Source organism: Spea bombifrons, chromosome 10 (assembly GCF_027358695.1).
Source record: "Spea bombifrons isolate aSpeBom1 chromosome 10, aSpeBom1.2.pri, whole genome shotgun sequence".
NCBI lineage: Eukaryota > Metazoa > Chordata > Amphibia > Anura > Pelobatidae > Spea > Spea bombifrons.
The window spans coordinates 21,038,841-21,052,384 of NC_071096.1; positions in this window are offsets into that span (position 1 = coordinate 21,038,841).

A 13,544-nucleotide genomic window follows, 5' to 3' on the forward strand; every position below is an offset into this window, starting at 1 on the left:
TTTTTAGATGAGCTCCGTGAGGGCTAGCGCAATCGACATCCATCCACGCGTTAATCTGATAAATTTTGATCCAGCTCACCATCGCTGCTGTAGACCTACTACCCAGCATTGGCTCGTGGGTTCATTGGATCCTCTGCCCTCTTTCCTTTTGCTCCCCGGGAGCCGTGTGCGAACCACACGTGTTAGGCCTGGAGTGAGGTGCTACCTCCACTCTGCCTTTCCAGATCCAGCTGCATCGTTAGTGCCGTCCATCCACTTACCTTCGGCCGTCTCGCCCTCCCAAACCTGCGGATAAAGGACTTGGGCTCTGCACCTGGGTTAAATCCTGGACATCTCCATGCCGACACTGTGACCCCTCCGCGGAGGAATGGAGCTTTTGTGCCGGGAGTGGCGAGTTTTGGCCTGTGGACCAGCCTGCATTAAGGGGCTGCGGTGCTTACCGTGGACCCATTGTGCCGGTGGTGTGCCTCGATTTGCTGTGGTCCCCCGTGTTGGGTGACGGGGTTGGGGCTGTCTCCCTTCCTTGCGTGCGCTTGATGGCGGCCTCTGCTGTCATGTGGGCTCTTCTGATCCAGCTGATCTACACCGACGACCACGCTCCATCTGCGGCTATATTTCACCGCAACCGCGGTCCCCTCTGCTGCTACTCGACGGCTCTACACTACCTTACACCACACAACTTCACATCTTGTGGCTGACCTCAGTACTTGTTTCTTGTGGCTGACCTCAGGGCTGATTTACTTTTGTTATTTTACTTTCTCATATTTCAGTTTCTCGTTATTTTCATCGGCTATTAGCTAGTAAAGGGTACGGGAGGGTTATAGTTAGGTTGGGAGGGTTATAGTTAGGTTGGGAGGGTTGGGAAGGTTTTTTTTTGGGGGGGTACATATTGTTTTTTCAATTCCACTACTCCTCGAGCAGCTGGATGTTATAACTGTGCCTTCTGGCCCCATTATTTGTCTCGGCTGGACTATCTGAATAATCATCACATTTATCACACGTTTTCTTACTTTCCCACTTTTGGGGCCCATCATTAGCTAGGTAGGGGTAGGCAAGGGTGGGCTCTAGTTAGGTTGGGTGGTTTGGGCCAGTTTTGGAAGGGGTGCGCATCACATCAAGAAGAACCACGTCATGCTTTAAGTGCACAAGGCCATACATCAGAGTGACTACGCCTACGCTTTTTTGACATTTCCATCCTTGGTTAGTCTGTGGGACAGATTGGGCTTGGTTTATTTTTCTTACCCATTGTTGTTGTGATAAGCTCACTGCTTCTGTGGTATATCTGTATGTGTATATATGCTTGAATACTCTATCTTATCAAAATATCTGTGACCAGATTGTAGTTTTGTGTCATACCCCCTTGTGCTACCCTATTCTTTCCTACTTTTGGGGGTGAGTTCCTCACGGCCCCTTGTCTACCCATGTGGTGATGTGATGCACCATCTTCATTGCGTATTGTATCATGGAATGTAGAAGGTTTAAATACACCTGTTAAGTGTAAAAAAGTACTTACCCATCTCAAATGTATGCGTCCAGATGTTATTTATCTCCAGGTGTGACCCTGTCAAAAATGCGCTAAAAGCTCAGTGGCTCCGCGCTTGTTACTCTGCTACGTACACTAAGAAATCCAGAGGTGCCACTATCCTACTCTCCATAAGGTTGCCCTTTGTTGTCGAGTCTGAGATTAATGACCCGGTGGGAAGATACATTATTCTTAAGGTTAAATTGTTTAACGAATCTTTCACCTTTGTCAATATATATGCTCCCAACTCTGATCAGCCCGCTTTTCTGGCCAAAGTTCGCTACTGCTGGAAAATTTCAGCCCCCAACGTCATTTTGGGGGGTGACTTTAATTTAGTGGCCAAGATTTCCTTAGATGTATCCGGCCCTTCCTCCCGCCCTGTCGGGCTCTCCTCCTCCTCCTGGATCACCTCCGTTTGCGGGATGCTTGGAGGTTCCTTAACCCAACGGATAAACAATATACGTTCTACTCTCATCCCCATAACTCCTTTTCCAGGCTGGACTACCTGTTCGTACCTGTGTAATTTTTGCACAGGTTAAAAGATGCCCACATAGGTCAAATAGTAATCTCTGACCATGCCCCCATCTGGGTGGATATCTGTATGGCTTCCGCATATCAGGTGTCCCGTAATTGGAGGTTTCCTAATTATTTATATACTTCGGAGGCGTTTAAACAATTCCTGATAGCCAAATGGAATTATTATGTTGATGATAACCGTGAACATCTCGACGACTCTGATTTATTTTGGGGTGCTTCCAAGCCGGTTCTGAGGGGACATTGCTTTTGTTGTGAGACGCAGGAGAGAGGCCGAAGCCAAACTCACAGATGATCTCTCCAGGGTGTATGTTGCCCATAAAACCCATCACAGTCCAGATACCCTGAAAACATATAAAGAGATTAAATCCCTCTACGATGCCTGGGTTACTGAAAAGGCAATAGATCCGGCAAGCTTTTGGGCAATCTTAACCGTCACTCTAAATATCATAATGTAACTCAGCTCCAGGATACTTCTCAATCGGTTGTGACCGAACCTAGTAAAATAACTATTTTCTAAATACTTTGAAGACTTTTATTCCTCAGAATCCAATGACCCTGACCTGATGCTTCAAATGTTTCGGCAGAGCGTTTGGTTAAACCGTTCACCCCTCCTGAAATTCTATAAAATCCCTTCCTAACGGCAAATCCCCAGGCCCAGGTGGCCTGGGGGCCGAATACTATAAACTTCTTTCTACGTACCTACCGACACATCTTACTGATGTTTATGACGGATTTCTGCAGGGGAAGACTCCCCCGAGGGAATTTACAGCCTCCCGCTTCATAGTCCTTCCCAAACCACACAGGGACCCTACCTTGCTCTCCTCCTATCGCCCCGTTTCCCTATTGAACCAAGATCTAAAATTATATGCCAAAATCATGGCCTCTCGACTGCAACCTATTCTAATGAAACTCACCTCCCCCTCTCAAACGGATTTTGTTAATGGGCGCCACTCCACTCAAAATATTAGAGGCCTTATCTCAGCTATCCTTACTGCTAAACTTACAAATAGTAAGGCCTCTATAGTAATTAGTTGTGATGCTGATAAGGCATTTGATAGAATTTCCTGGCCCTACCTTGTTAGTTTTTTTTAAATTCCATCATTTTGGTTTACCTTTCATACAGATGTTTCGAGCATTGTACCATTCGCTGATGGCTCAGGTTACGATGAATAATATGAACTCCCGTTGGTTCTCCCTAGGCAGGGGTACTTGTCAAGGATTGAACCTCTAATACGTGTAATTGAGTGTTCGCCGAGCTTGAGGGAATCAGGGTAGGTGATGTCGAACTAAAGATTGCCGCCTTTGCTGACGATCTTTTGTTATATCTTTCTAACCCCAAAGCGGCGATGCCTTACCTACTTAACTTATTTGATCAATTTCATAAGGCCTCGGGATACCACAGAATGGTATTGCCTTCAGGTCTTGAAAGGTACTTGCCCCATACCAGGGTTTTGATCTCCTTCACGGGCGGGATATGTACATGTTGTGGCCCAAGGTTTCGCGACTATAGAGGTAATAACATCTTTGGAGAATGGGGATTTTTATGCCTTATGGTTGTTTCCATGATTGTCATCAGCCTAACTTTACTTTCGGTCTCCCAGATTATTATTTGCACTATATGCGATACTGGAATTGTGCATCACCTGTATTTGTATATGTCTATTTTGTCAACATGTCTATATGCAACTTTGTTCTTATGTTATATGCTTTGTCTTCTCCTTGTAATAAAGAAGTTAAAAAAAAATGACTCTATTTTTAGAAAGATGTAGGAAACACAAAAACTAAATTTTGAAAAATTGCAACTTAAGTTGATGGAAGTACCATACATGGGACATCTCCTAATATCTCAGGGATTGAAAGTGGATCCAGAAAAAGTCAAGGCAATTCAAGGAATGCCCTCAACTACAGATGTGTGGGGTCCAGCGCTTCCTGTCTAAATTTTGTGTGAACCACTACGACAGCTGACACACAAAGATGCACTATGGGAATGGACGGAGCTACAGCAAACAACATTTGAGTCTATAAAGCAGGCAATTGCAGAAATCGCAATTCTGAAGTACTATAACCCAGAACAGGTACTAGTTTTATAATGTGATGCATCCGTGAAAGGCCTGGGGGCAACACTCATGCAGTAGAAGATTCCTGTTGAATTTGCAAGTCGAGCACTGACTATAACAGAATGTGGATATGTGCAAATTGAAAAAGAATTGTTAGCTGTGTTGTTCGGGATGGAAAAGTTTCATCAGTATACTTATGGTCGACCTGTAGTAGTGCATTCTGATCACAAGCCGTTAGAAAGTATAACAAATAAAGCATTACTAAATGCTCCAAAGATGTTGCAGCGTATGCTGCTCAGACTGCAGAAATATGACTTCACCATCTGCTACTGTCCAGGAAAAGACTTACAGATGCCCTCAGTAGAGCTTATTTACCAATAACAACAGACGAAGGAATAGCTCAAGACATCGAGACTATCAATATGGTCGAATATTTGCCCTTGACACAAGAATGGCTACAATCAATACAAACATACACAGAAAATGACAAGACATTGAAACTTTTGAAAGAAGTAATTCTGGAAGGCTGACCTAAATGTAAATAATATGTCCCAGTGGATGTTTCTCCTTTTTTCCATATACGAGATGAGTTGTCAGTACATCATTGAATAATCTTTAAGGGGGAAAGAGCAGTTATACCTGAAGGTCTGAGACAAGACATAATGCACAGAATACATGCCTCACATATTGACATAGAGGGTTGTTTATGGAGAGCACGAGAGTGTGTTTATGTTATGGTGTAGATGCTTTTCTGCTGCATTTCTGGAGGCTAATACAGCCTGGATGGGTTGCCATGGCTACATTCCTGTCACTCCTGTGACTCAGCCCATTGTCCAGCCCACAGCCAGCCCCTTTTGGCTATTTAAGCAGCTAGACTTCACTTCCTCATTGCCCTTGTGTTGTTTCTGGCTGCAAGTGCGATCTCTGTGTTCCTGAATTCCTGTGTATGACCTGGCTTTCTCTGAAGTCCCTCCCGGCTCCTGATTCCTGGCTTGTTCCTGACTTCGCTGATCTCCGTATTCCTGACCCCGGCTTGTCTGAGTACCCGTCTTGGTTCCTGACCGCGGCTTGTCTTTTGGTATATGCTTTTGGATCACGATTTGGCTTTGTTCACTATTGTCATTACAATAAAGGTGATTGCATTTCACGTGTTGTGTCCGTCTGGTTCCTGGTCCCTAACAGTTTAATGGCCTGGTATGAATGAACAGTTAAGAACCTTTATCGAGAAGTGTAGTATATGCAGATGTTGGGAAGGCAAACAAAGTAAGGAAACACTGTACCCACATGAAATTCCGAAAAGACCCTGGGAAAAAATCGGTACAGATTTGTTCACTTGGGATAACAAGGACTTTTTAATAACTGTCGACTATTTTTCTAATTTTTGGGAAGTGGACCAGTTAAAGGACACCAGATCTAACACAGTTATTAGAAAATTAAAAGCCCATTTTGCACGATATGGCATTCCAGACATTGTGTTTTCAGACAACGCTGCACAATTTTCATCAGCGGAATTTAAAGATTTCAGTACAAATTGGGAGTTTGACCATCAGACTTCATCCCCATGATACCCGCAAAGTAATGGAAAAGCAGAGTCTGCGGTCAAAACTGTAAAGGGGCTGTGTCAGGGTTTCATCCAGGCAGCGGAGCTGCATATCTCTGTTTTTCCCTGCCTTGCCTCAGTTCCCATGTTTTGCTGTGGTCCACTCCTGGATTTCCGTATGCTCTATCCTGAACCTCTGATTCCTTGATTCCAGTCTGCTCTTTGCTTCATTTGTTCTGTTTGTCTCAGTCTGCAGTCTAAAGGTATGTCCTTCTTGGTTCTGTGTTTGGATTCAATGTTTAGTTTATCAGTACTTTCGTATGCAGGGCTTAGCCACCGTCATTGGAGTACTTTGGCGTAGTGGTGGGCTAAGCATACTATGGCCATACGATGTGACGGAATCTCCAATTGTTATCTTTTAGTCCTAGGCTAGTTCCTGTATCCATGTTTGTCTGTCTCTTATGTACCTTTGCCCTTCTTCCCTGAATCATCTGAGGATTTCGGTTCCTCTCTCCTCTCCCCATGTCCCAGTTAATATGTCCTATCCTTGCTTAAAGGAGAAGCGTCCGAGAATTCCGGCTCCTCAATCCTTCCCCTGTGTTCCTTGCCTTGTTCCCTGTCCTTTGTTGTGCCCTGTATCATGTATGTCTTGTCTGGTTATGTTCCTTGCTCGGTCTCCCTGTTCCATGCTCTGTCCTCCTTGCTTGCTACGTTTCTGTTGATCCCAGCCCAGTTTCTGTGGTCCCAGCCTGCAGCATCCTGCACATGATTCCAGTGCTACATTTCCTGCCTGTTCCAGGGTGCTTGCCGGATTTAGCTTTGTTCTGGGCATATGGTTCTTTGTATCTGTCTTTATTGGATCAACGCAATACACCAAGCCAGGGTCCAGTAGTCCAGTACAAAGGCTTATGAGCAGGCGAATGAAGACTCTTCTCCCAATGAGTGAACAGTTACTAAAACCCAAACTTCTGGAGCAGACTCGAGTCAGTTTACACGAAAACCAAAAACGACAGGAACATTATTATAACAAAGGTGCAAGAGATCTGCCAGTGCTCCAAAGAAATGATTCTGTGCGAATACAGCCAGTGGGTAACTACAACAAATATTGGCAAAAGGCAACAATCTGTCAGCAGGTGGGACCCCGCTCATATGTGGTATGTAGTATGAAGACGGTCGATTGTTTCGAAGAAATCGTCGGCACCTAAGGAGAACAAGAGAACTGGCCACTAGGGAACCAGGTGGGGATCTTGACGTTCCTCTACCAGAAGTGTCACCTATCAACACTCGACCAGGCGAAAGCCCCATGCGAAATGTGCAGGAACCAAAATCACCAGAAGCATGGAACACTGGAGTACAAGGGACAGACAATGCAAATATTCCAGGGTGCAATGCAGTTCATCTGAAAGATTGTCTGATTTTAGCTAATCTAGGACACCATTTGAAATCATATATCTTTTCTGTATTCTACATGTTTATATTACTAATGTTGTTTTTGTTTCTTTAAGAGAAAAGATTATCAGACAATATGTATGAGCAGGGATATACACAGTGTACAAAACAATGTGATTGCACAAATAGGAATTCAGAAGTACAAGTGAGATGAGATAGTACAGGCATCACCATGAAAGGCATAAGTACCATAATGAGATAATGCAGAACGACATACAGTATATTCCTAACATGCAGTGTATATCAAACAGCTCGCGGGCCAAAAGGAAGATGGCTTTGCCACAGAGAGCGTCGGAGAACCATAAAAATGCCAACTACAGTAAAGGAAACCGTTAAACTACCCACAGGAAGTATATGTGCAGTGTATATGACGAATTTAAAGGAAAATAGGGTAAATAAAAAAAAAGAAAATATACCATGCCATCATAGTTGTGTTAATATGTATGTGTGAGCGAGTGAGGCATTGGGATGTACGACGCATCAGGGACACGGACCCATTGTACCAAAACACCGTTTGTTGTCTATGGTGAACTACTGGGAGCTCCGTAAATAAGACAGAAGTCAGGAGACGAGACAAATGAATGCCACCAAAACCACTTGAGATCATTCTGGTGACCTTACCCCTAGCGGACCAGATTAAGTCTTCCATTTGGGCTATATACATTATTTTCTGGAGCCAAGCCTGCAAGGGAGGGGGGTTGGGAGACTTCCAATACCGAGGCACAATCGATTTCGCAGCGTTAAGTAAATGGATCGTTAGAGATCGTTTATAAGCTGCATGAGGAAGGGGGTTTAAATGAAGCAGCATCGTTGCAGAGGTGAATTGAATATCGGGAGCGCAGACCAACTCTACGACCCTCCAAACTGTGCCCCAAAAGGATTGGATCGGAGGGCACGACCACCACATGTGCAGCAAAGTACCCCCCGCGGCCCCACATCGCCAACAGGCGTCTGGGACACAGGGAATAAATCTGTGTAAGTCTGCGGGGACTTTGTACCAGCACGTTAGGATCTTGTAAGAGCACTCCTGCAGTTTGCTAGAGAGCGATCCCTTGTGGATTGCCAGTAGCGCCTTATCCCATTCCTGTGGAGAGGGGGAGATACCAAGATCTACCTCCCACAGGCCGCGGAAAAAGGGCTTAGTAGCCGAAACAGAGTCCAGTAACAGGGCGTATAGCGCCGAGAGGAGATGTGGTGGCTCGGCAGGCAAAGTGTACAGGGTCTCAAAGTTAGAGAGCAGTCTAGTCTGGTCTGGTGTGGTTAAAAGGGAAGTCTGGGGAATAGAGGAGACAAAATGTTTCAGCTGGTGCAGAAAGAAACGCTGGGCCTGAGTGGTAGCAGAGGAGGTAAAGATAACCTCCACAGTGACGCTGAGAGTCCCCAAGAATACATGATGGTAGCGTAGGGGTACCTGTGCGAAGGAGCGAAGAGGCAGCGAGCGTTGCGACGTCCATCCCAGCGGGAACTCCGGGTTAGGGACCAGGGGAAGCAGGGGGCAAGGTGTAGACGACAGAACGCCTCCTTTCATGACATGTCTGACAACTATCGTAGTACAGCGTCCCAGATGCAGGCAAGGGCTCGGGCCAGGGAGCCAGGGGAGGACGCTCGGGGCAAGGTCAAAAGGGACTCCTCTATTGCCAACCACTGCTTGGGAACTCTTATAGTCCATTCCACAATCCTCCTCAGGTGGGAGGCCCTCCAGTAGAGGTCTAAGTCTGGGACACCCATGCCTCCCTTTAGTTTAGGGTGTATGAGATGCGAGCGTGCCAGTCTCGGCGACTTCGCGGACCATATGTAAGACGCAAAGACCCGATGGCACTTCCTAAAAAATAGCTTTGGAACAAAAATTGGGTGACAGGGTGACCGGGCCCGAAAGAAGACCGTTAACCTTAATATGGGCCTTCGGTTCGTGGTACATGGCTTAGATCCACGTCAGAAAACATTGTCCAAGACCCAATTTCTCCAAAAGACGGAATAAATAGGGCCAGGCCACCCTCTCAAACGAAAAGATCAAGGACCCTAATAGTATTGTCCCTAGCCTTTCTGCCCAGGACAAAACCCACCTGATCTAGATGGACAAGGCGGGGTATCAGGGGCTTTAGTCTATTCGCTAGGATTTTTGCTAACAACTTTATGTCAGAATTCAGGAAGGAGATGGGGCGATAACTACCGCAGGATTCAGGGTCTTTTCCAGGTTTCAAAATTACAGAGATGTGAGCCGTGTTGGTTTGTGGTGTAAAGTGCGCCCCGGACGTCAGAGCATTGAACGCCTTAACTAGTTGCGGTCCCAGCAAGGGGAGAAATTTCTTGTAAGACGATCGTGAGACTGTCCGGGCCCGGGCTTTTGCCCTGGTGGGTTGACTTAACCGCATCCACAACTTCCTCTAAAAGCATAGGGGAGTTTAAGGATTCAATTTCAGGTGCTGTCAGAGTTTTCGGGAAGTACTTAGCAAGGTAGGAGTCCAACATGGAGGTGTAATCGGGGAACGCATCCTGGAGGGCAGGGCATAAAGCTTTTGGTAGAAGGAGCGGAAACACTCTGCGATACAGGGGGTGGAGCACAAGGGCTTGCCCTTAGCATTAACAACACGGGGGATAAAGTTAGTGGCCTTCTGGGATCTAAGAGCCCTAGCGAGCAATCTCCCCGGTTTGTCCCCGAGTTTAAAGAACCTTTTCTTCGTAAGGAGGAAGTGGCGTTTAAGTCGCGCGTTCGTCATTGTTGCCAAAGAGGTTCAGAGAACCTCCAATTGGGTCAGGACCGCCGGGTCCCTAGTGAGTTTATGGGAGCGTTCAAGAGCTGAGATTTGCTTAATCAGGTCCAGCGTTTCTGCCAGCGCAAGTTTTTTTAATAAGAGAGACAATTTGGATAAATTTCCCCCTGACCACTGCCTTATGGGCCTCCCACACTGTAGGAACAGGAACATCTGGGGTGTAATTATCTTTGAAATAGTTATCAAGGAGTTCAGTAATATCCGAAGTATAGGTAGGGTCAGAGAGAATATTTTCATTAAGACGCCATATCCAGGGCCTAACCGGGGAGGAGAGTTTCAAAGACATATAGACCGGGAAATGGTCACTGAATGTGAAAGGGCCAATTGAGGAGGAATCGATTGTGGTGGTGTGAAATAAAAAAGGTGGCAATACGTGTGTAGCTGTTGTGTAAGGGTGAATGGTAGATAGTCCCTATCAAAAGGGTGAAGCGTCCTCCAGACATCAATGAGTTGGGCTAAATGCAGGAGTCGTTTAACTCGATTTATTTTAGTATAAGCGATATGGGATCTGCCCGTGGAGCTATTTAGGAGGGGATTAAGGACCATGTTGAGATCGTCCCCCAGGATCGTGAGACCCTCCTGAAACTCCATAAGCTTTTTAATCGTGGATGTTAGGAATTGAGGTTGGAGGCGATTAGGGGCATACACGTTTGCTAGAGTAATTTTATGCGTGCCAAGGAACCCCTTAATGAAAATGCAACGGCCGTCCTGGTCCCTCCAACTATCTGTCAAACGGAAGGGCAAGAATTTGTGTATGAGGATTGCTACACCCTTAGATTTCGAGTGGGGGTGACTAGAGAGAAATACAGAGGGGTATCTGTGGTTAGTCAGTTTAGGTTCGTTAGTGTCGCGGAAATGCGTCTCTTGCAAAAAGGAGATACTCACTTTTTGACGGTGAAGTTCCAGTAAAAGTTTGGATTTCTTTTCGGGTACGTTCAGCCCCCTGGCATTCAGGGAGACCATTTTAATAGATTCAAGTGGCATTTATAAAAGCAATAGAGTAACTCGCTTCACAGAATGGCATGGCAAGTATATACACTGTGGTAAAGTGTATGGGAGAGTGGTTGATGGGATATATATCTCACCTGGTTACCTCAGCCAGGCATGGTAGCAAACCCAGGTGCTCTCAGGTGAGGCTTCCTAAGCTCGTTACTGGGGAGGAAGCCTTAAAAGAGAGGGCTGTTAGGTTTGCAGGGGAAGGGAGAACCTGAATGAAGGAGCAGCTACAGCCAGCGCTGCAGCCCACCAGGTATGAAGCTTTAACCCATACAAAACTGGTTACTTTACTTTGCTTTGCGTCAGACCTTAGGCTGCTAGAGAGGTATCCTGCTGTTTAGTTAGAGCCGGACAGGCTTATAGTTTGTTTTGTTTATAAGGTGCTCTGTGACTACAACATCTAAATAAACGCGCTTTTACGTTTGAAACCTGTGTGAAACTGTCATTGCCGCCCCATGCGTGAGCTGTCCCCTACAATTGGTGGAGAATGCGGGCACAGTTGTGCTAGGAGCAACGGCAGGACAAAACACAGCATCTGAATTTTGTGGACATTTAAAGGGCCGGAAGCATATGTCCTGAGTGAAGGCTGCAGCACTGTAAGGCCCATCCGGCACAATGGAGGAAGTGATAAAGCAGCTGATACAGGCTAACCTGAGACATGAGCAGGCCTTGGAACAGCAACGGAAGTTTCATGCAGAGGCTTTTCACGCCCAGCAACATGCACAACAGCAGACTATGGCCCAACAACAGGAAACGAATCGCTTGTTAATGGAGCAGATTGCTGCGCTCAGAGAGACTGTTGTGGCTCAGCCCCAACAAGTGGAGGCAAGCCCCCTTGAGACTGTTAACGTGAGGAGGGCCGTTCAGCGGGGCTTACAAAAAATGACACCCGACGACGACGTTGAGGCATAGTGGCGGAGAGAGAGAGACTGCCAGTTGCAGAGTGGGCAGAAGTGATTGCACCCTTCCTGACTGGTGAACCGCAAAAGGCCTACTATGACCTCGGGGAGCAGGATGTCCGGGACTTTACAAAACTAAAAATGGAGATCCTTGCTCGTCTGGGTGTTACGCCCGCTGTTCGGGCCAAGAGAGTCCACTGTTGGAAATACACCATGGACAAGCCTGCCAGGTCCCAGATGTATGATCTGATTCATCTTGTACGCAAGTGGCTGGAACCAGAATCCACTACACCAGCCCAGATTGTGGAAAAGGTGGTAGTGGACCACTACCTCCGCGCCCTCCCGGCGGAGCTACAACGGTGGGTTGGGTATGGAGACCCCAGAACTGCTGAGCAGCTTGTCAACATGGTGGAAAGGTTCATAGCAACCGAGGACTTCCTCCGTGAGGTCCCTGCAGCACCAACACCTTCCAAGACTGTCAGACCCGCGACATCTTTGGGTAAGAGAGTTCCAGCTGGAGGTGTATGGAAAAATGTGAGAGAGAGCAGGGCTCTAGAGTTTGGGCAAGGGCAAAAGACTGATCCTGAACCCCTGGGACCCCACAATCCTAGAAAGGCCTCCCTACTAAGGAGGCCAGGGACCCCCCAGTGCTGGAGGTGCCATGAGTGGGGACACATAGCCGCCTATTGCCCTCTTAACTCAGAGCCCATGGTGTGTGACGCTAGTCGGCGTCAGTCCCTGTTTGCAGAACCTGTTTGTGCAGCCATTCCAGAATCAGAGACTGAGCCGCATTTTTGTATGGTGAAGATAGGTGACTGCTCCGTGAAGGCACTTTTGGACTCGGGTAGCCTGGTGACTTTGGTTCGGGCTGGCCTTGTGACTATGGACTACGTGCCGAACAAGCACATAAGAGTGCTATGCATCCACGGGGATATTGTAGCTTACCCTGTGGCCCCCATTAAGTTGGTGACCCCATCTGTAACTGTGACCTACGAAGTCGGAGTTGTAAAAAGACTTATGCATGCGGTTATTTTAGGCCGCGATTTCCCCTTGTTCTGGGAGTTGTGGAGAAGGGGGAACGTTTCTGCAGCTGGGGAACAAACTCCGGCAGAGTCTGTACCCCTCCCTGTAAATAATGGGTCAGGTGAGACGGCCATTGGGAACAATGATACCAGTAAGGGGCATGATGAAAAGGATCTAGGCCCACCTGAAATGTATAGTGAAGATTCTTTCCCCTTGCAGGTGTTAGCTGGGGAGGAAGAAGAAGAAACTTCCCTACCCGGCCAACAGGTCTTAGATTTAGAAATGTCTCGGGGTAACTTCGGGACCGAGCAAGTGAGAGACCCCACTCTGGGAACTGCACGGGCAAATGTCACGGTAGTAAATGGGGTACCACAGGAACCCGAAGCTGACCAGAAATTTCCGCATTTTGCCATGAATGGGGATCTAGTGTACCGGGTCACCAAAGTTAACAAGGAAATTGTGGAACAGCTTCTGGTGCCAAAACCATACCGACACCTGGTGCTGGACATAGCCCATAACCATGTGTTTGGGGGGCACTTGGGGACTAATAAAACACAAGAGAGGGTCCTCCAAAGGTTTTATTGGCCTGGGGTATATGAAGAAGTAAAAAGGTATTGTGAGTCATGCCCCACATGCCAGAAGAGTGCCCCAACACCACACTTCCGTAGCCCCTTGGTGCCACTTCCCATCATTGAAGTACCATTTGAGAGAGTTGCCATGGATTTGGTAGGGCCCATTGTCAAATCTGCT